This window comes from Lactuca serriola, chromosome 3 (genome assembly GCF_051521515.1).
Source record: "Lactuca serriola cultivar US96UC23 chromosome 3, Lser_US96UC23_V15, whole genome shotgun sequence".
Lineage (NCBI taxonomy): Eukaryota > Viridiplantae > Streptophyta > Magnoliopsida > Asterales > Asteraceae > Lactuca > Lactuca serriola.
The window spans coordinates 98,106,915-98,129,757 of NC_136410.1; positions in this window are offsets into that span (position 1 = coordinate 98,106,915).

The window sequence follows — 22,843 nt, forward strand, 5'->3', positions numbered from 1 at the left end:
TAGTAGACGCTTTACCCAGGAAAGACCAAGCAAAGACACTTCGTGAAAAAGCCTTAACCCTAACCACACACTCCAATATCACCACCCAAATTCGAGATGCTCAGCTGGATGCACTCAAACCAGAGAATATCATAGAAGAAAACCTGTGACGTATGGAAAAAAAGTTTTACCTCAAGGAATACGGAACGCGATATTTCATGAACAAAATTTGGACCCCAAAGTTTGGTAAAGTCAGGAGTCTAGTTCTAGATGAAACTCTCAAGTAAAGATATTCAATACATCTTGGATCAGATAAAATGTATCTCGATCTTAAGAAGCTTTATTAGTGGCCCAACATGAAGGAAGAGATTTCCACCTATGTCACACCCCAAAACTGAGAATGGCGGAAACGTTCTGGGGCGGAGGACGTCATGTAAAGTATCACAACACAGTATAACAATAAACAAGCAAACAACATCATCCATTGCATTAAATATATAATTTTAATACAAGAGTGTTCCGTACAGTTATAGACACCAAAAAGTAAATCAAAATAATATGATGAGTCTTGGATACGCTCCATCTTCTCAAAAGCTGGCCTCGGTACCTGTCTACTGACGACCTGAGAATACAAGTTATTTTGAAAGAGTTTATCATCATTAAGCTGGTGAGTTCATAAGTATTTTAGTGTCAGTGTTTGTATCAAAACGTTTGAACGTGGTTTTAAGTATGAGTTTGTAAACATTGGTGATCCACTATATCGGAGCATGCCTTCAATGTCATGGCCCGAGTTGTAGCCAGAGTCTTTTGGAGGGAGAGCGTGAGTTTGCGTATAGATCTATACTGGATTGACTATCCTACACCTTGCTGCTAGCTACAACCGGACCTACAGGTCTGCGGGTGCCAAACGTCATACCTTATTACGACCTACATTGTCGTGTTACCTAGTCGATAGTATGGTACAATTTATCACATAATACCTTAATATAAATCCGGTTTAAGGTAGTTAGTACAGCAGTAGTTCCTACAATACAACACTACAGTACTACGTTAATTTACCCTTTACATATATTTAGTGATCATGGCCTCGGTACCTGTCTACTGACGACCTGAGAATACAAGTTATTTTGAAAGAGTTTATCAGCATTAAGCTGGTGAGTTCATAAGTATTTTAGTGTCGGTGTTTGTATCAAAACGTTTGAACGTGGTTTTAAGTATGAGTTTGTAAACATTGGTGTGGGACCTGGGAAAGCTGGTCGGGGATTGTTATACTCAATTCACTATAAACAATGCTCTGATACCAATCTGTCACACCCCAAAACCGAGAACGGAGGAAACGTTCTAGGGCGGAGTACGTCATGTAAATTATCACAACACAATATAATAGTAAACAAGCAAACAACATCATCCATTGCATTAAATATATAATTTTAATACAAGCGTGTTCCGTACAGTTATAGACACCAAAAAGTAAATCAAAATAATATGATGAGTCTTGGATGCGCTCCATCTTCTCAAAAGCTGGCCTCGGTACCTGTCTACTGATGACCTGAGAATACAAGTTATTTTGAAAGAGTTTATCAGCATTAAGCTGGTGAGTTTATAAGTATTTTACTGTCGGTGTTTGTATCAAAACGTTTGAACGTGGTTTTAAGTATGAGTTTGTAAACATTGGTGATAAAAGTATGTGAATGTTTGTAAGTGTTTGTAAAAGTTTGAATCCCTCAGAAAAACCTATATTTTCTATTAAAAGTAGCCTTCTACCAAGGCGTAACTGTTTTGTATGTTCGTTTATTGTAAAAGTGTGTAATTTTCCCAAGTGTAACTATCATTAACAAAATATAGTTTGTACATAAATGTTTAAGTGAAATGATCACCAAATATATGTAAAGGGTAAATTAATGTAGTACTGTAGTGTTGTATTATAGGAACTACTGTTGTACTAACAACCTTAAACCGGATTTATATTAAGGTATTATGTGATAAATTGTACCATACTATCGACTAGGTAACACGACGATGTAGGTCGTAATAAGGTATGACGTTTGGCACCCACAGACCTGCAGGTCTGGCTGTAGCTAGCAGCAAGGTGTAGGATAGTCAATCCAGTATAGATCTATACGCAAACTCACGCTCTCCCTCCAAGAGACTCTGGCTACAACTCGGGCCATGACATTGAAGGCATGCTCCAATACAGTGGATCACAATTATGTTAACGTATTCATGTATATGTAATGTATTGTTACTCGTTCTGGTATCGTTGTATATGTTCTCTTTCTAGTATAGTTGTAAATGTTCTCTTTCTAGTATAGTTGTATATGTTCTTCTTCTAGTATAGTTGTATATGTCCTCTTTCTAGTATAGTTGTATATGTTCTCTTTCGAGTATAGTTGTATATGTTCTTCTTCTAGTATAGTTGTATATGTTCTCATAGTAATGTAATGTATATGTTCTCATAGTAATAAGTACTGACTCATGAATGAACTGACTCATTGTTCTAGCAATAGTATAAGTATTATCATGTGCTACCCTGATGGTAACTTACTAATGATGTAACTGGTACGTATGAATATGGAAGAACTTTTATGACTATATATGTACACATGATATATAATTAATATTGAAACGACCTTCGGACGGATACCCGATACCCCACCAGACCACATCTCAAGCGCGGAAAGGAAATAGGGCAGGTGGCCTTCCTAAGTCTTTTAAACATTGTTTATATTCATATATGGGCATGCAATTTATAATAAGTATAAAATATTTTAAGTAAAAGTAATTGATAAGTAAAAGAGTTTGTAAAGGAGTTTGAAGTAAAACAGTTTGATAAACAGTTTGAATAGTAATAAAATCATTGGTTTTGTAGTTATTAATCACATGTGATTGATGTAATAACTATAAGTATTCAACTTGTATTACCCCCCATTAAAGCATTTAAAACATTTAAAAGCATTTCAAAGGTTGGTTAAAGGGGTATGAACTCACTTGTGGTGAGTGGATTGGATTGAAATGTCAGATACGGTGCTAGGTGACAAATGGAGACTTGCACACTCCCACGAGCTTAGTTATCATATAATGAACATATATATAACTAATTAGCCAAATTATAACTAATAATTTAAGTTAGGACACTCTAGAACATGAAAACACTTTGTTTCAAGTGTTAAAGATCATAAGGATTGCATCCAAGTGTTGGTAGGGCAAAGCTAGGGTGTTTGGGGTTCAAGGGTAAACTCCTTTGGAGTTTACGGTTTTAATGACCTTTACCCAAGGAGTTTACGGCAGTAAACTCAAGGGTTTATGGTCATAAACTCTACTCCTTGTAACCATGTGTTGTTTTGAGGTTTTACAAGTCTTTTGAAGCACTTCTACTTGGTGGTTTGGCCTTTGGAAGGGACTAGGGCAACAAAAACACTCCTTGGAGGAGTTTACGGCCTCATGGTCATTTCCCTTTGGATTTACTACCATAAACCCTTATGGAAAAGGGTATTTCCATGTTTTCAATTCCTTAACACAACAAGGTAATTGTCTAGGTTAGTTTTTAAAAAATAGGAATATGACCCATTTAAACATACATTAGGGTGTTTATGGTTTTGGGAGATCCCCAAACCGTAAACACCTAAAAATGGCGGTCTTTGGTGTTTTTCAAGGCTTAAACACATAAAGGGAAGGTTTAAACATGTCAAGGTAAGGCTTAAACATCAAACTAGGGCTAAATAAGGGACTTAGGCACACTTTGGTGCCTTTCTTGGTGTTTACGGCCCAAGAACATTCTTGGACCGTGAACACCCTAAACCTTGTGTTCTTGGCATATTTTCTTGATGTTTATATGTAATACTAGCTTAATAAGACTCAAGGATGGAAGTACTTACTATTAGGAAGCTTGATTTGAGCTAAAAGTCCAAGAACACTTAGTGTGTGTTCTTAGTGCTCTTGGTGTTTTTGGAAATCTAGACAAAATACATAAATGAATGGATGAATAGATGCACAGACACTAGATTAAGTGTTATACCAACTTGAAATGGTTAGAACACTTACAAGTTTGAAGATCTTTAATAAGTTTTAGGATGATACTTGAAAGGATATTTTGGAGTTTACTCTTTTGGTATTTGGGGAGTAAACACAAATGGCTAGTCTTGTGGAGTAAACTCATGCTTAAGGCACGAGTTTACGTTTGTGGGATGATTTTTCAACCCAAACATAATAGTTTGGCCGGGAACTTCTAAGACACGAGGTGTTTGCGGTTTTTTTTTTAAAATCAAAACCCGAGAGGGCACTTTCTTTCACCCGTTCGCTTAAAAATACTATTAAAATAATCAAACGAACTTTAAATTTCTTAAAAATAAGAAATAATGACATTAACTTATGATAAGAACTGGTTGACTTTTAGGGTTTGACCGAATGGAATGTAGAATGTACGTTACGAAGTTCGTCGGGTAGATTGAGTTTGTATGCTACAGGGCCAATTCTTGCGAGAATCTCGAAGGGCCCTATATATCTCGGATTAAGCTTCCCATGCTTACCGAAGTGTATTAAGCCCTTCCAGGGTGAGACTTTAAGAAGGACTCGGTCTCCCACCTGGAATTCCAAAGGTTTCCTTCGCTTATCAACATAGCTCTTCTGTCGGTCTCTAGAGGCTTTCAATCGTTCACGGATCTGAACGATCTTCTCTTTCGTTTCCAAATGATTTCCGGGCCTGTGACTGTACTGTCAGAAACTTGCCCCCTAGCTAATTGGGTATCACCCACTTCAGCCCAGCACAGAAGGGATCTACACTTTCGGCCATAGAGGGCTTCAAATGGAGCAGCCTTGATGCTCGTGTGATAACTGTTATTGTAGGAAAATTCGACAAGGGGTAAATGAGTATCCCATGCCTTTCCAAATTCAATCACATAGGCTCTCAACATATCTTCCAGTGTTTGGATGGTCCTCTCACTTTGTCCGTTGGTCTGTGGATGGTAGGCTGTGCTCATGTCCAGCCTTGTTCCCAGGGAATGTTGTGGCGATTGCCAGAATCTTGAGGTGAACCTACTATCTCTATTGGAGATAATGGATATAGGAACATCATGCAGTCGTACGATTTCCCTAATGTATGTTCTCGTTAGCTTCTCCATCTTGTCAGTTTCTTTGATAGGCAGGAAGTGTGCAGACTTGGTCAATCTACCGACGATGACCCATATGGTATCAAGTCCACCCGTTGTCTTGGGCAACTTGGTTATGAAATCCAAAGTGATCCGCTCCCACTTCCATTCTGGAATATCTGGTTGTTGTAGTAAACCGGAGGGCTTCTGGTACTTGACCTTAACCTTTGCGCAAGTAAGGCATTTACTTACGAAGGTAGCAATCTCTGCTTTCATATTAGGCCACCAGTAGAACTTTTTAAGATCCAAATACATCTTATCTGAACCTGGGTGGACGGAATACCGAGTGTTGTGTGCCTCGGTCATGAACATGTATCGGAAACCACCATGCTTCGGTGTCCAGATCCGGTTCATGAAATATAAGGCTCCGCCACCCTTGGCTTCTAAATTTTTATCCATTCCTCTAAGGGATTCACTCGTCACGTTTTCAGGTTTCATGGCTTCAAGCTGGGCCTCCAGAATTTGCTTAGACAAGTGTGAATGGATAGTCATTGTCAATGACTTGACTCTTCGACCAGAATATTCCTTCCGACTGAGGGCGTCTGCTACTACGTTGGCTTTACCTGGATGATAACGAATATCACATTCGTAGTCATTGAGTAGTTCGACCCACCGTCGTTGTCGCATGTTGAGATCCTTCTGATCGAATATGTGTTGCAAACTCTTGTGGTCGGTAAAGATAGTGCTTTCCGTTCCATACAAGTAATGTCTCTAGACCTTCAGAGCAAACACAACTGCTCCTAGCTCAAGATCGTGGGTCGTGTAGTTAACTTCGTGTGTCTTCAGCTGTCTCGAGGCATAGGCGATGACCTTACCCCTTTGCATCAGAACACAACCAAGCCCTTGATTTGACGCGTCGCAATAGACAATGAAGTCTTCTATCCCTTCGGGGAGGGATAGTATTGATGCGGTGCACAAGGCTCGCTTGAGCGTTTGGAACGCTCTCTCCTGTTTCTCTTCCCAGTCAAAGGCCACGCCTTTCTGGGTTAGTGTTGTAAGAGGTTTCGTAATTCGGGAGAAGTTCTGTATGAACCTACGGTAATAGCCAACGAGACCTAGAAATTGACGAATTTCTGTAGGCATCTTCGGTGCTGACCAGTTCTCAATGGCCTTAAATTTGGATGGGTCCATGTGGATTCCTTCTTCGCGTACCACGTGTCCTAAGAATTTGACTCTTCGGATCCAAAATTCACATTTAGAGAACTTCGCATAGAGCTTCTCCGTTCGTAAAGTTCCTAGAACTTGTCGCAGGTGATCGCCATGCTCTTCCTTACTTTAGGAGTAGATCAGGATGTCATCGATGAAGACAATGACGAACTGATCCAAGTAAGGTCGGCATACTCTATTCCTCAGATCCATGAAAACTGTGGGCGCATTGGTCAATCCGAATGGCATCACCACGAACTCGTAGTGTCCGTAACGAGTTCGGAAGGCTGTCTTCGGAACATCCTCCTCTAGCACTCGTAACTGGTGATATCCGGATCTTAGATCAATTTTGGAAAAGTAGTTCGCCCCTTGCAGTTGGTCAAATAGATCGTCTATGCGAGGCAGAGGGTAACGATTCTTGACCGTCAGTTTGTTGAGTTCTCTGTAGTCGATACACATACGGAATGATCCGTCTTTCTTCTTAACGAACAAGACAGGTGCTCCCCAAGGCGAGAAACTTGGTCTTATAAAGCCCTTCCTGAGCAGTTCGTTAAGTTGACCAGATAGTTCCTGCATCTCTGTTGGTGCTAATCGGTAGGGCGACTTGGCTACTGGGGTAGCTCCTGGGACTAAGTCGATTCTGAACTCGACCTGTCGTTATGGAGGTAATCCTGGTAGCTCTTCTGGAAAGATGTCGGGGAAGTCGCTCACTACTGGAATGTCCTTTAGTTCTTTCGTTTCGAGGCTCATATCGACAATGTGAGCAAGGAATGCATGGTATTCTTTACGTAGATACTTCTGTGCTTGAATACTTGATATAACACGAAGACTCGCATCGGGTTTGTCGCCGTAGACGATAAGAGTTTCGTTAGTCAGGAGGTTTAGACGGACTGCTTTCTCGTAGCACATGATGTCGGCGTGATGAAGACTCAACCAATCCATGCTGGTGATAACGTCGAAGCTTTTAATCGAGACCGACATAAGGTCGATTGGAAATGAATGGTTATCTAGAGTTAGGGTACATCCTAAGTATATGCTATTTGTGCTTTCTGTTTTTCCATTAGCCATTTCTACTGTGAATTGTTCTTTAAGTGTGTGTGGTTGTTGTTTAAGCATGCGAGCAAATTTATGGTTCACGAAGCTTCGCTCCGCTCCACAATCGAACAGAATGCATGCATAGAAGTTATCGCGGAGGAACGTACCAGTCACCACCGTCGGGTCAGCAACTGCTTCCCCATGGCCTATTGCTAGTACTCTCCCCTCTCTACCAACATTCTTTGCTTTGGGGCAGTCCCTCTTATAGTGGCCCGCCTCGCCACATCCATAGCAGGTCTGGCTCGCGCCAGTGTCGAGGACTTGGGTGATCGGCCTCGCCGGAGATTTACAGAAACGGACTGTGTGTCCTTTCTTGTTGTAGTTAGAGCACTGCATTTCACGGCAAGGGCCGTTGTGGTGGAAGTTGCATTTGTTGCACTTAGGCAAACTTCCAACATACTGCCCCACCAAAGCAGTAGCAGCAGCAGGGGTTATTGCGGCATGCACTGCCACAATTTGCTACTTTTTGGCAGCTTGCTGTTTCTTCTTCTCATACCATAACTTTCGCTTAGTGTCAGCGGGTTTGGAGGGTTCCGAGATGGCTAGGGTTGTTGTTGCTGATGGGGCTTTGACTCCATGGTCAATGAGTCGTTGTGCCAGTCGCTTGGCACTGTCGAAGGTATGAAGGTTTGATGACAGGACATTTCCCTGATACGGAGGCACTAGCCCCCATATGTACCTCTCAATCTTTTTCCCCTCAGTGGGAACCATTTTGGGGCATAGGGCCACCAGTTCGCTGAATCTGGTGATATATGCGACTACGTTGGAGCCCTTCATGGTTAGGCTCCACAGCTCCTGTTCCAATTTCTGGATTTCGCCCCTCGGGCAGTATTCCTCAATCATCAGGTCCTTCATGGTTTCCTAACCCATGTCATTCGCCACTACGAGAGTCAGTGCTTTAACATGGCCGTTCCACCACGTCAGGGCTTTTTCTTCAAAGGTGCATGCAACATATTTGACTTTGCTCGCAGCAGGGCACAAACAAATTTCGAAGACTGATTCAGTCTTCTCGAACCATTGCGAGAGGGAAATGACTCCGCCGGCTCCCTGGAAGGACTTCGGATTGCAGTTGGTGAAATCCTTGTAGGAGCACTCTCTCAAGCGCATCGGGATTTCAGCAGGAATAGAGTCAACAGGGGTTCCGCCTCTGCTGGCATCAGTAGAGTGATACTGAGCCATGGCAGTTGCCACTGCCGCAGCTACTGCAACATTCAGGGCTGTAGTATTGATGACCTAAGGAGGAGGAGGCGGTGGAGGTGGAGGATTATGCCTGGGAGATTTGCGAGGAGGCATCTTTCAGCTATATATTTATAAAGATAAACACAATGGTAAGAATCAACTGTAAGTGGGGTGAGAGTGACACATGGACTAACTAACCATAGCCCAACAGTTGAATGAGTGTTTAAGGTCACAACAAAGAAGATTAGTAGGAAAACACAAGTGTATAGATTTTTCCCATAGATTAGGTAGTTGTCAATAATACTGGTATTACTGATGTAATCAGTTCTTGGAAAATCGGCCTAACAGTAGGTCTTACATCATACCATACGGAAAGTTTGACAGTTCCTAGATTCCTATTTAGAGTATTGAAAGTTAGGAATATTTTACAGACAAGTGCTACTTAGAGCACAGATAATAAAGGCTATTCCTTAACCAAAAGACAAAGATGTACTAGACATCTAAACACAAATGGCTAGTCTTGGGGAGTAAACTCATGCTTAAGGCATGAGTTTACGTTTTTGGCATGATTTTTCGACCCAAACATAATAGTTTGGCCGGGAACTTCTAAGACACGAGGTGTTTGTGGGTTTTTTTTTAAATCAAAACCCGAGACGGCACTTTCTTTCACCCGTTCGCTTAAAAATAATATTAAAATAATCAAACGGACTTTAAATTTCTTAAAAATAAGAAATAATGACATTAACTTATGATAAGAAGTGGTTGACTTTTAGGGTTTGACCGAATGGAAATTTCGGGTTGTCACAACCTATATCAGAAGTGCTTGACTTGCTTCAAAGTCAAAGTGGAGTACCAGAAGCCATTTGACCTACTACAACAACCATCAATCCCATAATGGAAATAGGAACAAATAATCATGTACTTCATAACGAGGTTGCCATAAAAAACAAGTGATTATGACAGTATCTGATTAGTGGTCGATAGTTTGACCAAATCCTCCCATTTCCTAGCATTCAAAGGAACTGAAAAGATAGAGAAACTCACCAAGACCCATCTCAAGGAGATAGTCAGACTACATACTCCATATGAGTATAACCTATCATCCTCAAATGGATGGACATAGTGAAAGGACGATATAAACTCTGGAGGATATACTTCATGCTTGTGCGATAGACTTCGGTAAAGCATCGGATACTCACTTTCCGTTAACTAAGTTTTCATATAACAATAGTTATCACATTAACATAAAGGCCGCTCCATTTGAGGCCTTGTACAAACGTAGATGGCATTCTTCAATATGTTGTGCAGAATATGGAGATACTCAACTAGCTAAAAAGCATCATGGAGATACTCTACTCGTTGGTCCAGATATCATTCATGAAATAATGGAGAATATCTTTCAGATAAAGGAATGATTAAATGCTGCACATAGTCAACAAAAAGTATGCAGATGTGAGATGCAAACCCTTAGAATTCAAAGCATGAGACTATGTACTACTAAGGATCGCAGTATGGAAAGGTGTCATCAGATTTAGAAAACGAGGTAAACTAAATCCCTGTTACATCTGACCTATTGAAATCCTGACAAAGGTTGGTACGGTGGCTTACAAACTCAAGTTACCAAGAGAACTCAATAAAGTTCACGATACCTTCCATGTGTGTAAACTCAAAAAGTGTCTCTTTAATAAGAACCTCATCATTCCTCTCAACAAAATTCATATCAACACCAAACTTCACTTCGTGGAGGAACCAATGGAGATCACGGATCGTGAAACCAAAAGCCTCATACATATAGTAAAAGTCCAATGGAACTCTCGTAGATGGCCAAAGTTTACTTGGGAACGTGAGGAACAAATGAAACAAAAGTATCCATAATTTTTTGGCAGTGCTCCATCCACTAGTGGAACGAAGTAATAATAGAACAGAGTAGCCTAGAGATTAATAATTTCAGGACAAAATTTTCTTAACGGGGAGGTAATGTGACATCCCGAAATTTAAGTCAAAGACCATGAACGGTCAAATTCACAGTAAATCTCTTTGTAAAATGATTCATTGAGTTTTAGTGGATCTTTTGCAAAATAAATGAGTTCATTTAAACTATTATAGGATACTAGATGGTATCTTACTTCCAAATGTGTAATTTGGCAAACAAATCAAACTGTTCAAACTGCAACCCTAAGAATGCATCTGCAAAACTAAAATTTTGTATTAAGAAATTATGAGCAATACAAACACCCTGGTCTCATAGTACATGTTTCACAGTTTCTGAAAATATAAAGAACGTCAAATATGGAGTTCGTATGCAAAAGATATGACACTTTAAGAATAAAAAACCAGTGTAATGTTGATTTTCTTAAAACTGCTAAAACTGTTTCTGTCCGTTGAGGGACTTGCATACCTCAGATGGAAATTTCGAGAACATTTTTGAACTCGGATCATAGCATATTATTTAATTTCATACTGGAAATATTTTAGTAAAAATATTTATAGAAGTAAAAAATCAGATGTTTTGAATCAGTAAATCACAAAACCTTAAACTATTGATTTCGATATGATTTCAATTATTGGCAATATATTTTGGAAATAATATATTATTATCCATCCAACAAATGTGAGTTTTAAGGTAACATTATATTTTCATTTGCGGGTATAACAATTTATATTGATACATAACTAACAACATGTGATCAACTATAGATAAGTTGTTATAGATTTTATAAACCATACATCAATTTATGTGTCTTATGAAGATAAATTAACTATAGTGTGTGTATAGGGGACAGTTTACTTGAGATTATAAAAAATTAGAGATCTTGAGATTCAATCTCAGTCACATATTTTTCATTTGCCGCTCTAATGCTCCAGCATACTGGCTGTAGTGGGGTATGCCTAATCATAAATTATTATACATATATCTTTGTTCACATATTGAGTAATCATATATGATAATGACAGTTGGTAGCAAAAGAGGTGATGATGACAGAGGTGGCGGTGATATAAGTGACGGAGATGACAGTAGTAGGGTCGAATGGTGTTAGAGGTGGTGGTAGTGGTGGTGGGGATGATGGCGGATGATAAAGGAACAAACGTCGTTATATAATTATTCATGATTATAATATGTCTTCCGCACCGGTACACCAGAGGGTTAGTGCGGCAGATATGAAATATGTGGTTGAAGTTGAATCTTAAAATCCCCATTTTATTTTTTAATCTCAATGTATATATATATATATATATATATATATATATATATATATATATATATATATATATATATATATATATATATAATAAGAAGCATGACATTAACTATTTTGGTACCTTAACTTATACAGTTTTGACTCAAATATTCAACCACGTATTTTTGGCTTAAAATCCATGATAAATTATTTAAAACAATACATTAATACATACACAAATACATGTATGATATTATTATCCAAATACTTATATTTGTGTATAACTAGTACAATACATCAATACACACCCAAATACACAAATAATTGGGGTATTACATTGTTTCTAATTCCAAACAAAATACATAAATAATTAAACTAATAAACTACACAAAGCATTGTTTGCAAATTAAAATCAAAGTACAGTTCTTATTCTTAAATAAATTGACAGCAAAATTGAAAATGTTATTTCACCATTCCACTTGCCTTGCACACAAAGTAAACATTCATTTCCTTCATCAAATAAAGTTGTCAACAAAACACTACAACATCCCGTCTTCTTGCTTCTTCTCCTTCGTTCCAGTCAAGAACACCTCCATTGGAGGTGTTGTTCTTGTGAAATCAGTCCATCAAAGGGACAACAACCACTCCCCATTTCCTTCTTCTTCTTCCTATTGAATGAAACAACAGAACACCTACTGATTTTTTCCTTCTATCTTCCCTGTCAAACATCAAACCCAAACATCTATTTTCCTCCACTGATTTCAGTCTAAACAGAAGCAAAAAAAAAAAAAAAAAAAAAAAAAAAAAAAAAGGGAAACCCCACTGAATACCCCGACGTCGTACTACTCGTCGGACCCTTTTCTGGCCACCTCCCCTTCGCAACCTCTTAGCCACACCGAACCCTGGATCCAAAACCATTGAATCGTTCACCCCGTTTCGTCCCTCGTTGCTAGAACCGAAGCAAGCAGGCAGCCAAGAAGCTGCTTGAGCAGCTCCTCGCTGCACCTACCGAGACCACAGCAGCGTCGCTGCTTCTCCCTTCCTCCCATTCGGCCTCATCGAACCCCGGAGAAGATCTCTCTTCGCGAATCGATCGACGAATCACGGTGCCGCCTGCGAGCCTTCGTGCTTTCCTTCTCATTGTCTTCGCTCGTCTGCCTTCGTCCACTCGCCGTCTTCATTCATCTGCTTTCTTTCCCTCTTTTCCTTTGCCCGATCAACGAATGGCAACAGGCACAAAAGCCCTAATTTCTTTTAAGTTTGGGCCATTAAACAAAAACAGTCCCTCCATAAGATTTCTTTTTATAAAAGCCCTAAAATCATTTTCTATTTATAAAATGGACAAAATTTACCCTCACTTGACAAAACTTTATTAAATCAGTCCCAACCCCCAAATATTGAACCCATTTAATCAAAATAGCCCCTCCTTTGGTTATTTTTAGCAAAACAAATCCCAATATTCAAACTTTGATTTAAATTAAGCATTTCAGCCCCTTCCATGGAGATTTCTTAACAAAATCAATCCAATCCTCAAACATTAATTCAATTTAAACAATTTTAGTCCCTCCTTCAATTTATTTTAACCAAATCAATCCTACTTTGGTTAATTAAGTTACCATACAACCCCTATAGTGTAAATTCGTTACAAAACGGTCTCGAAAGTGTTTCTAAGTTCAATAATCGTTGCTTTGCAGTTTCTCACGTCAAGCTTCCCAAAAATAAACGAATCCCGAACAACTCAAACTCACACTTCAAGGGTGTGTGCTAACGGCCCCTTTTTAATAATTTTAATTATTTCCGCAGGAAAGGGGGAATACATGTGCCTACATACTTTTTTATACAAATATATTATCCTTTATGTGAAAATACAATAAATCTAGTTTATAAAAATATTACTTAATAATTTAACATATTGTTACAAATAAACTAGTATAAACATTTCGTATATATATTATGGTTATTTTATCGTGAAATAACTAGTACATACAACAAATGCTGCATGATACAAAAGTATATGATTTTTATGTGACATTGTATATTATAAAAAGCACATCATAAAACGTTATTGTATTTCAAGGATTCAAGCTATTACTATGCACGTATATTTATATGTTTAAATACATAAAGTTTATACATGTAGAAATATTCATTACTTTGGAACATACCTCTTTATAAAAGCAAGTACATTACACTTTTAACATACTTACCAAGCATACTCGGCTTTTATAAACTTTATACAACGAAATTCATTATGTCTAGTGACTTAACCACAATTAAGTTAGGGCTGAGAGCTATTCACATACTTTAGTTAAGGGCTTTTTAGTGAGACTATATTCATTAGTTGAGTTTAAACACTTAGCATACCCACACTACTATAACCATTAATCTTCATAGCGAGATACATATGTATAGATCTATATGGGGTTGACATCCCCACCTGCGGTTGCTAGCTACAACCTTCACCGATCAATCAAAGTGGATGATAAGTGTTTACACTTGTTACTACAATGTCCAACAAAGCCTTGTAGTGGGTACATTCAGTCACATAGCTCGGTTATAGGACTCACTATAAACATTAACTTGAATCTCTCTCTCACTACAAACCATGGGTTTGGTTACTTTCAAAACTATTTTAAGTATAAATTTACTTATGTAACAGTGCAATTTGGTTTTGAAGTATATTCAAGGATTCTTTAAAAACATAGTCTTAAGTATGGATTTACTTATACAAAGATATATTTTGGTTTGCAATGACTCATTACAAACACAGTTTTAAGTATGTATTTACTTATACCAAGATACATTTTGGCTTTCATAAGCTCTTTACAAATACAATTTTAAGTATTTTTATACTTACAAAGAAATAATTTTTAGACTTTTTAAAAGTATTACTGTTGTTAGAAGAAAACATGTAACTCTTGCCAACCTTGTGTTGACCCTCAAAACTACATATACTCTTAGGAAATCACTAAAGAGACATTCAAGACGGATTGGATTATAGGTGACGTAGTTACTAGCTGTTGTATTATTTGCCTATCTGTTAAGGCAATTCATGTACTATTATTAATTATAAGAACCTTGTATTTAAACATCAAGATGGAACACGAATGCTTTTTTGTTTATTGATGTATTTGTGCTATATATTCATTTTACCTGTGATCCATGAACTTAGTCACATAGGTTGTGCGTGTTCCGCCGCCTCGGTCGGGGGTGTCACATGCTAGGCCTGGCTCCACGCCCTTACACTTTCGTAGTTAGGCCCCGACATTCTAGCGTCAAGGTCCAACTTAGAACAATTAGCACGGGTCTATATCAGGACAAAACAATACCAACCACTACCCAGAGTGACAAGTGTAGCGCTCAGAGTACTGCTCTTCAGTGGTTCTACACCAATAGCAAATAACCGCTAGGGGTGCACGATCCGCCAATAGGATGCCTCCACATCTTGATGGTCTAGACAATACAAAAAGTATTATCGGGGACATGCTCCCACAACCACATGTATAAAAGAGATCCTTCTTCTCCAGAAGAAGGGATCACCTCTCTCTATCTCTCTCTCTCTCTCTCTCTATATATATATATATATATATATATATATATATATATACATACATATCAAACTAAACCCTAATTCTTTCATACAACTACTGACTAAACCGTTGGAGTCTTGTTCTGGGATCCCCTCCCAGACGACGACTAACGTCAGCTCTTTCTTGTTGTGATTCCCAAGCTTAACTAAGGAGAAACCACCACAGACAGCGTTAAGCTCGAAGACATATCATAACATTTGGCACCATCTGTGCGTGTACTCAGAGTTACACAACCTGAAAATGACCCTAGATGTCGGAAATGAAGGGAAAGGCACACAACCATATGCCTGAGACGGACAAGCCACCACCCACACACCAGAAACACGGATGACATGTCTAATAACGGGAACCGCATCTGCAATAATCACCGCCCTATGGCGACCATCACCCGTCACAATAGAGAAACCAATTGCAACAACGATCACATCACCTTAGTTGATAGTGATTCAATAGTCACAACCGCTGACCTAGTAGTCCTTAGTGTAGACTCGGCAGTCACAACCAGAGGTTTCTTAGCCGCAATCATTACCACAGTAGGTGGGGGCGAACACTTGGTCCCCAAGGACCATATTGTCCTCCACACAATACCTAGTGTCAAGCTATCGGTTCTCCCTAGTAGCAGGAATGTCGTATATCCCACTTTTCGCTCAACAAACTTTGATGTTCAACCCCTATTTCCAACAGTCGCACAGATCCATCCACCAAACGCCTTCGTCACAAGAGCCTAACACTCACTTGTCATCGATGCAGCAACTCAACACATTTTCTCAACAGCCTCAGGGGTCAATTCCGAACATACTCCAACAGTCAAATCAAAGCTCACAACTGCAACAAAGCACACAATTGAGCTCTCAGCAACAACCATACATCTCGCAAGCAACAATGTACAATCAAGAATACGGGAACCCATATTACGCTAAACAGTTTACGATATATGGTGGATTTCCATACTTTCGCATGGAAAACTCGGTGAGAAGCACCAATTTTTCCTTTTGCCAGGAGCTCTTACAGTATGAAATCCCACACTCGGCAATGATATTAAATATCCCCAAGTATGATGGAACAACTAACCCCGACGAGCACATCCACACTTATGAGTGGATGATGATATCACTGAGGATGGACAAACGGTTCTTGTGTATGTATTTCCCTATTACATTATTTAGAAACGTCAGAAAGTGGTTCGAGGCTCTGCGACCGGGAAACATAGCGAGTTTCGAACAACTATGATGCCTTTTCCTCAATAATTTCATGCAACTAAGGAAATGGAAGGGATATGCAAACTCTATAATGGCATTCAAGGAAAAAGAAAGAGATTCAATACGAGCATATTATGATATATTCATGATGCCGATACTTAATGTCCCGAGCCATGAGGAGTTCCTTGTAACTGGCGCCTTTGCCTAAGGTCTACTCTCCGGTCCTTTGTCAAAGAAGATGCAGGGGATGGTACCTCAGTCAAGAGAAGAAATCAAATATAATGTTGAGAAATACCTCTGGCAGATCGAAGGTGAGGAATGGAAGGAAGTCAACTTAAAGGTCGTCACAAACGCTTATATCAAGCAAGAAGAAGCAAACTCCCACGTAAGCCCCAATCACCGAGATCATCACGATAGAAGCCACGATAAGCACAACCGGCACTTCAGACACCTATCTCATAGATTTCGCCCTTTTGGCAAAGATGAGCCCTGGAGCCACCGGGATGAGATGCATGCAATTGAGAAAACTCCTCCAAAGATGAAACCCATGATACCAAATATTTCACATTTCTGACGAAGGAAATGGATCAAAAAAACATAACGGGCACCTGGAAGAGCTTTAGAGCACTTGGGAGTGATATGGAGCAATAAGTGTAACATCCCGTTATTTTCTACTTGTAAAGTCAAACTTGGGTCAACTAAAGTCCTCTTTGTTGTTTGGATTTTTATTAAGGTTAGATTAATAACCTTTGCATATTAAAATCCTAAGAATATTAGGTGTTAAGAAGGGAATAAGTGGGATTCGAGAACATTCACATCATTTTTCTTCTTTCTTTCCCTTCGGACCGCAATCTCGCAGTCGTAAACGAGGCCGTGATCAGGTTTTGACCGTGATCAGCCTTCGGGCCGCAAACGAGTTTAACGGACGTGGACCCTTCGGACCATGAACCCTAGCATAACGCCTTTGGCTGTGAACCCTTCTCAGCTGTGAACCCGAAGATCTTATCTCCTCGAGATGTGTTCACTGCCAAGGACTCCTAGGTATATATACTAATGTGACTAATTTTTCTCTCATTTGACACACTCCAACCGCAAACACTCTCATTCTCTTTCAAGTAGCAATGGTCGAAAACGTCCTCTCTCCTCAATAACATGCTAAATTGTGACATCCCCAAAATCTCGGCCAGAAAATACCGATTTTCATTTATGCTTTTAAATAATTTCAGAGTAAATCCTTTTGATTTGAAAGAGTTGCGGAATTTGTTCCCAAAACAAAACATGATAAAATAATATTTATCAAAGCATTTCATCAAGAGATGCATTTTCATTATATAATCAAAACTCGGGATGTCATGTTCCGATACAGACCATAAAGCATAAACGATAACATTACAAGTCATTCAACAAATATATACATATACAGACTTGTAAACAAAACAACAAGATGATCCATCCATCTTACGCCCTTGTGCCACTTCCTGTAATACAAATAAAACTGAGTGGGTCAGGCTTGGGAGCCTGGTGAGCATATAGGGTTTTCAACCCACAATAAATAAGTTATATTTAATTTCACCAACCAATCACTATCCTGATTACCCATTCCCGTTATCCTCACTTTACGTCCCTAAAATAACATCTATCTCAAGGGACCTAATCTAGGATTTTCATCGGGACGGACATCACTGCTAAGGGGTTTCCTCAACAATAGATATCCTAAAGGCAACCATGAGGGGGATAGAGTACACCGGTGAACACATCGTTCACAACACCTACAGGTTATGAACCTGCTAGCGTTCCACTAGACTGTCTAGAAAGAGTCCGTGGTCGTTATCCATACTCCGCTGAATAACTAGATCAACAACAACAACAACATCGAGGCCTCTCATCTGTTTATTACACACCAACTATCTACCCATGTTCTACCTAACATATTAGTAGATAAAAATATATATTTTCATACATAGTTTAAAACCTGTATATCATTTTCATTCAATATATATTCCACATAACAGATGAGGCATACCACATAACACGTATTCCATAGAAGACAATTCAAATCTATGAGATAGAATAAAGTGAATATCCATTCACGCATACAATCACAAAATATACACATAACAAGTATATCGTATAAAATACTTCACAGTTACTCGTTAGAAGAAAGTAACTACACCCTCACACATATAAACCACAATTTACTTAATACACTCAAACCGTACTTGTATTATTATCGTGTTTATGAAAGGTAGTATACACTCACTTGATCAGAAGATGATCGGACAGCACTACGGCTTGCAGAAGTAGTAATCCACAGCAGATCTGGAAGATCTCCACAAAAATCGAACTTCTCGCGGGCAGAGCTTCGGCTCGGGAACCGCACTTCTCGGGATCTTCGGGATCTCGGGACTTGCCTCGGGGCTCGAGAATAATACCGGGGCTTCGGAGTATTTTTTGGCACGCAAAACAATGGAAAACGGGAGAGAGAAGAGGGGAAATTAGCAAAATAGTCGGCTGCCCTCGCATCCTATTTATAGGAGGCTGGAGCCTCAGAGTACGCGGGGCGTATAGGCGTATGCGGGGCGTACTGGCCTACGAAGTCGTCACTGCATGCGTCATCTGAAGTGTCGACACTCTTCGGAGTATGCGGGGCATACATCGGATCGGACTGCTGACTCCCTCTTCGGATAATGCCGGATTTTTCAATTAAAAATAAATGCAAATTATTTATCAAACTTCGGAAATTCATATCTTCTTCATACGAACTTCGTTTTCGACGTTCTTTATATCCACGGAAAGGTGAGACTACGCTCTACAACTTTCGTCTAGACTCCGTCGGCAAATTTTGAATTTATTTTTATTATTTATTTTTAATAGGTCGTGACAGACAAACTTCGTTATAAATTCATAACTTCTTCGTTTGACGTCTGTTCTGGCCTAACTTTTTATCGCTTTGATACCAACAACAAGACCTTCAATCCTCGTTTAGATTGTTTCGGCTAAAAACCGCTCGATCTCAAATCGAGTATTTCAGGCTGCATACCGCTAAGTCGAAACTTCGATAAATCATAACTTCCTCATATGAAGTCAGATTTGGGCGTTCTATATATATTCGGAAACCTCGTTTCAACTACTACAACATTAACCAAAGATATTAAGTTCATTTTACACTTAAATTTTGACGCTTATTTTTATTCTTAATTAATCAAACCACATAATTAAGCAATTAAGCACAAAACACATGATACTCAAATAATACATTCTTATTATTTCAAAACGGGTTACAAAGGTTAACCTAGACTATTACATTGCTAAAAATGGCAAGCCCGGAAACACGGGCGTTACAATTCTCTCCACCTTAGAATGATTCCGTCCCCGGAATCACTCATCAACAAACAAATGCGGATAGCGACCCATCATGTCACTCTCCGTATCCCAGGTGAGATTCGGCCCATTCGTGTGTTTCCATTGGACAAGCACTAACCCAACCATCTTGCGTCGCAATTTGTTAGTCTTTCGGTCAACAATTGCCTCTGGTTCCTCAATCAACCTTTTGTTCTCATCAATTCTCAATTTAGAAATTGGAATTATGTCGGGAACTTCTCCCGTGAACTTCCTCAAATAACACACATGAAAAGTGTTATGAATTCCATTCAGTTCTTCTAGTAGTTCGAGCTTGTAAGCTTGGTTCCCAATCCTCTGAAGAACTTTAAACGGTCCAATAAACCTTGGACTCAAATTTCCCCTTTTACCAAATCTTATAAGTCCCTTCCACGGCGAGACTTTAAGCAAAATTGAATCCCCAACCTCAAAAGTCATCGGTCTTCGCTTCTTGTCAGCATAGCTCTTTTGACGATCCTGAGCCGCTAACATTCTTTCCCTAATTACTTTCAACTTTTCAGCAGTTTGATGGACTATCTCCGGTCCCATAAACTACTTTTCCCCAGCCTCAAGCCAACAAGATGGCGTACGACACTTCTGTCCATACAAAGCTTGGTAAGGTGCCATCTTAATGCTCGAGTGGAAACTATTATTATAGGAAAAATCTACCAATGGTAAATGTTCATCCCAATTACCTAGGAATTCCAGAGTACATGCTCTCAGCATATCTTCAAGCGTTTGTATCGTTCGTTCGCTCTGACCATCAGTCTGCGGATGGTAAGCTGTACTTAAACACAACTTGGTACCCAATTCCTCTTATAGACTTTTCCAAAATCGTGAGGTGAAACGGCTATCACGATCCAACACAATCGTTAACGGAACACCGTGAAGCCTCACAATTTCCTTTACGTAAGAATTCGCAAGCTTCTCCATAAACCATTTCTCCTTGGCCGCTATGAAATGCGCACTCTTAGTGAATCGATCAACGACCACCCAAATCATGTCGTGACCATTCTTTGTTTTGGGCAGTTTAGTGACAAAATCCATAGCAATGTCTTCCCACTTACCCATAGGTACAGGTAAAGGTTCTAAACTCCCGTACGGTTTCTGATGTTGTGTCTTGACTCTCGCGCAAGTCACACACTCAGCCACATACTTTGCAACATCAAGCTTCATCGTCGGCCACCAGTAGTAGGGTTTCAAGTCCCTATACATTTTAGTGCTACCCGGATGAATCGAGTACATGGTCTTGTGAGCTTCTTCCATCAGAAGATCTCTGACTCCTCCTGTCTTAGGTATCCAAATCCGATCTTGGAACACCTTCAGTCCATGACTGTTTACACCGAACACCAATGTTTTGCCCAAACGTTCCTCCTTTCGGTCATTCTTCTCAGAAGCTTCGCTCTGAGCTTTCTTTATACTTTCCAAAATAGTCGAGACGACTTCAATTCTCAACGCTCTTGGCCTTTTCCTTTCAAGATTGACTTTCCGACTGAGAGCATCAGCAACAACATTAGCTTTACCGGGGTGGTAAAATATCTCGCAGTCGTAGTCCTTAAGTAATTCTAGCCAGCGTCGTTGCCTCATATTCAATTCTTTCTGATTAAAGAGATATTGGAGACTCTTATGATAAGTGAAAAGTTTGCACTTCGTGCCATAGAGGTAATGCCTCCATATTTTCAGAGCGAAAACTACCGTTGCCAACTCCAAATCATGAGTCGGGTAGTTCTTTTCATGCTCCTTCAGCTGTCGAGATGCATATGCTATCACCTTTTCTCTTTGGGTCAGAACATAACCCAATCCAACCCCAGACGCATCGCTATAAACAGCAAAGTCTTCAACTCCATCGGGTAGAGAAAGTATCGGTGCCTCGCATAGCTTCTTCTTTAGCTTCTCGAATGCTTCTTTATGCTTCTCACTACAAGCATAAGTAGCTCCTTTGTGGGTCAAAGCTGTCAACGGAGTAGCAATCGAAGAAAATCCTTAGATAAACCTTCGGTAATATTCGGCTAATCCTAAAAAGCTTCGAATCTCCGTGGGACTTTTCGGTTGTTCCCACTTCGTTACAGCTTCAATCTTTGCTGGATCAACCATTATCCCTTCTTGGTTGACCACGTGACCCAAGAATTGGACTTCACGAATCCAAAAATCACATTTTGAGAACTTTGCATACAGCTTCTCCTTCTTCAAAACTTCTAACACTTCTCGGAAGTGTCTGCCATGCTCCTCCTGGCTTTTCGAGTAAATCAGAATGCCGTCTATGAACACTATCACAGATTTATCAAGGAAAGGATTACAAACCCTATTCATCAAATCCATGAACGCTGTCGGAGCATTGGTTAGTCCAAACGACATAACCAAGAACTCGTAGTGTCCATATCTAGTTCTGAATGCAGTCTTCTCGATATCTTGCTCTCTTACTTTTAGCTGATGATATCCTGACCTTAGATCGATCTTCGAGAAATAGCTCGAACCTTGCAATTGATCAAACAGGTCATCAATCCTTGGCAACGGATATCTATTCTTTATTGCTGCCTTGTTCAGCTCTCGGTAATCAATGCACATTCTCATACTTCCATCTTTCTTCTTCACGAATAACACCGGAGCTCCCCAGGGTGATGAACTAGGTCTAATGAAACCCTTGTCCAATAACTCCTGAAGTTGCATCATTAGCTCCTTCATCTCTGTTGGTGCTAATCGATAAGGTGCTTTTGCAATCGGCGTCATTCCTGGCAACAAGTCAATACGGAATTCCACTTGTCGATCAGGCGGTAATCCAGGAAGATCTTTGGGAAATACTTCCGGATAATCACACACAACTGGAATATTCTGCATCACCTTCTTTTCCTTCTTAGCATCAATCACGAATGCTAAATATGATGTACACCCCTTGGTCAAAGATTTCCTAGCTTTCATCGATGAAATGATTCCAAAATTTACTTTGCGTTTATCCC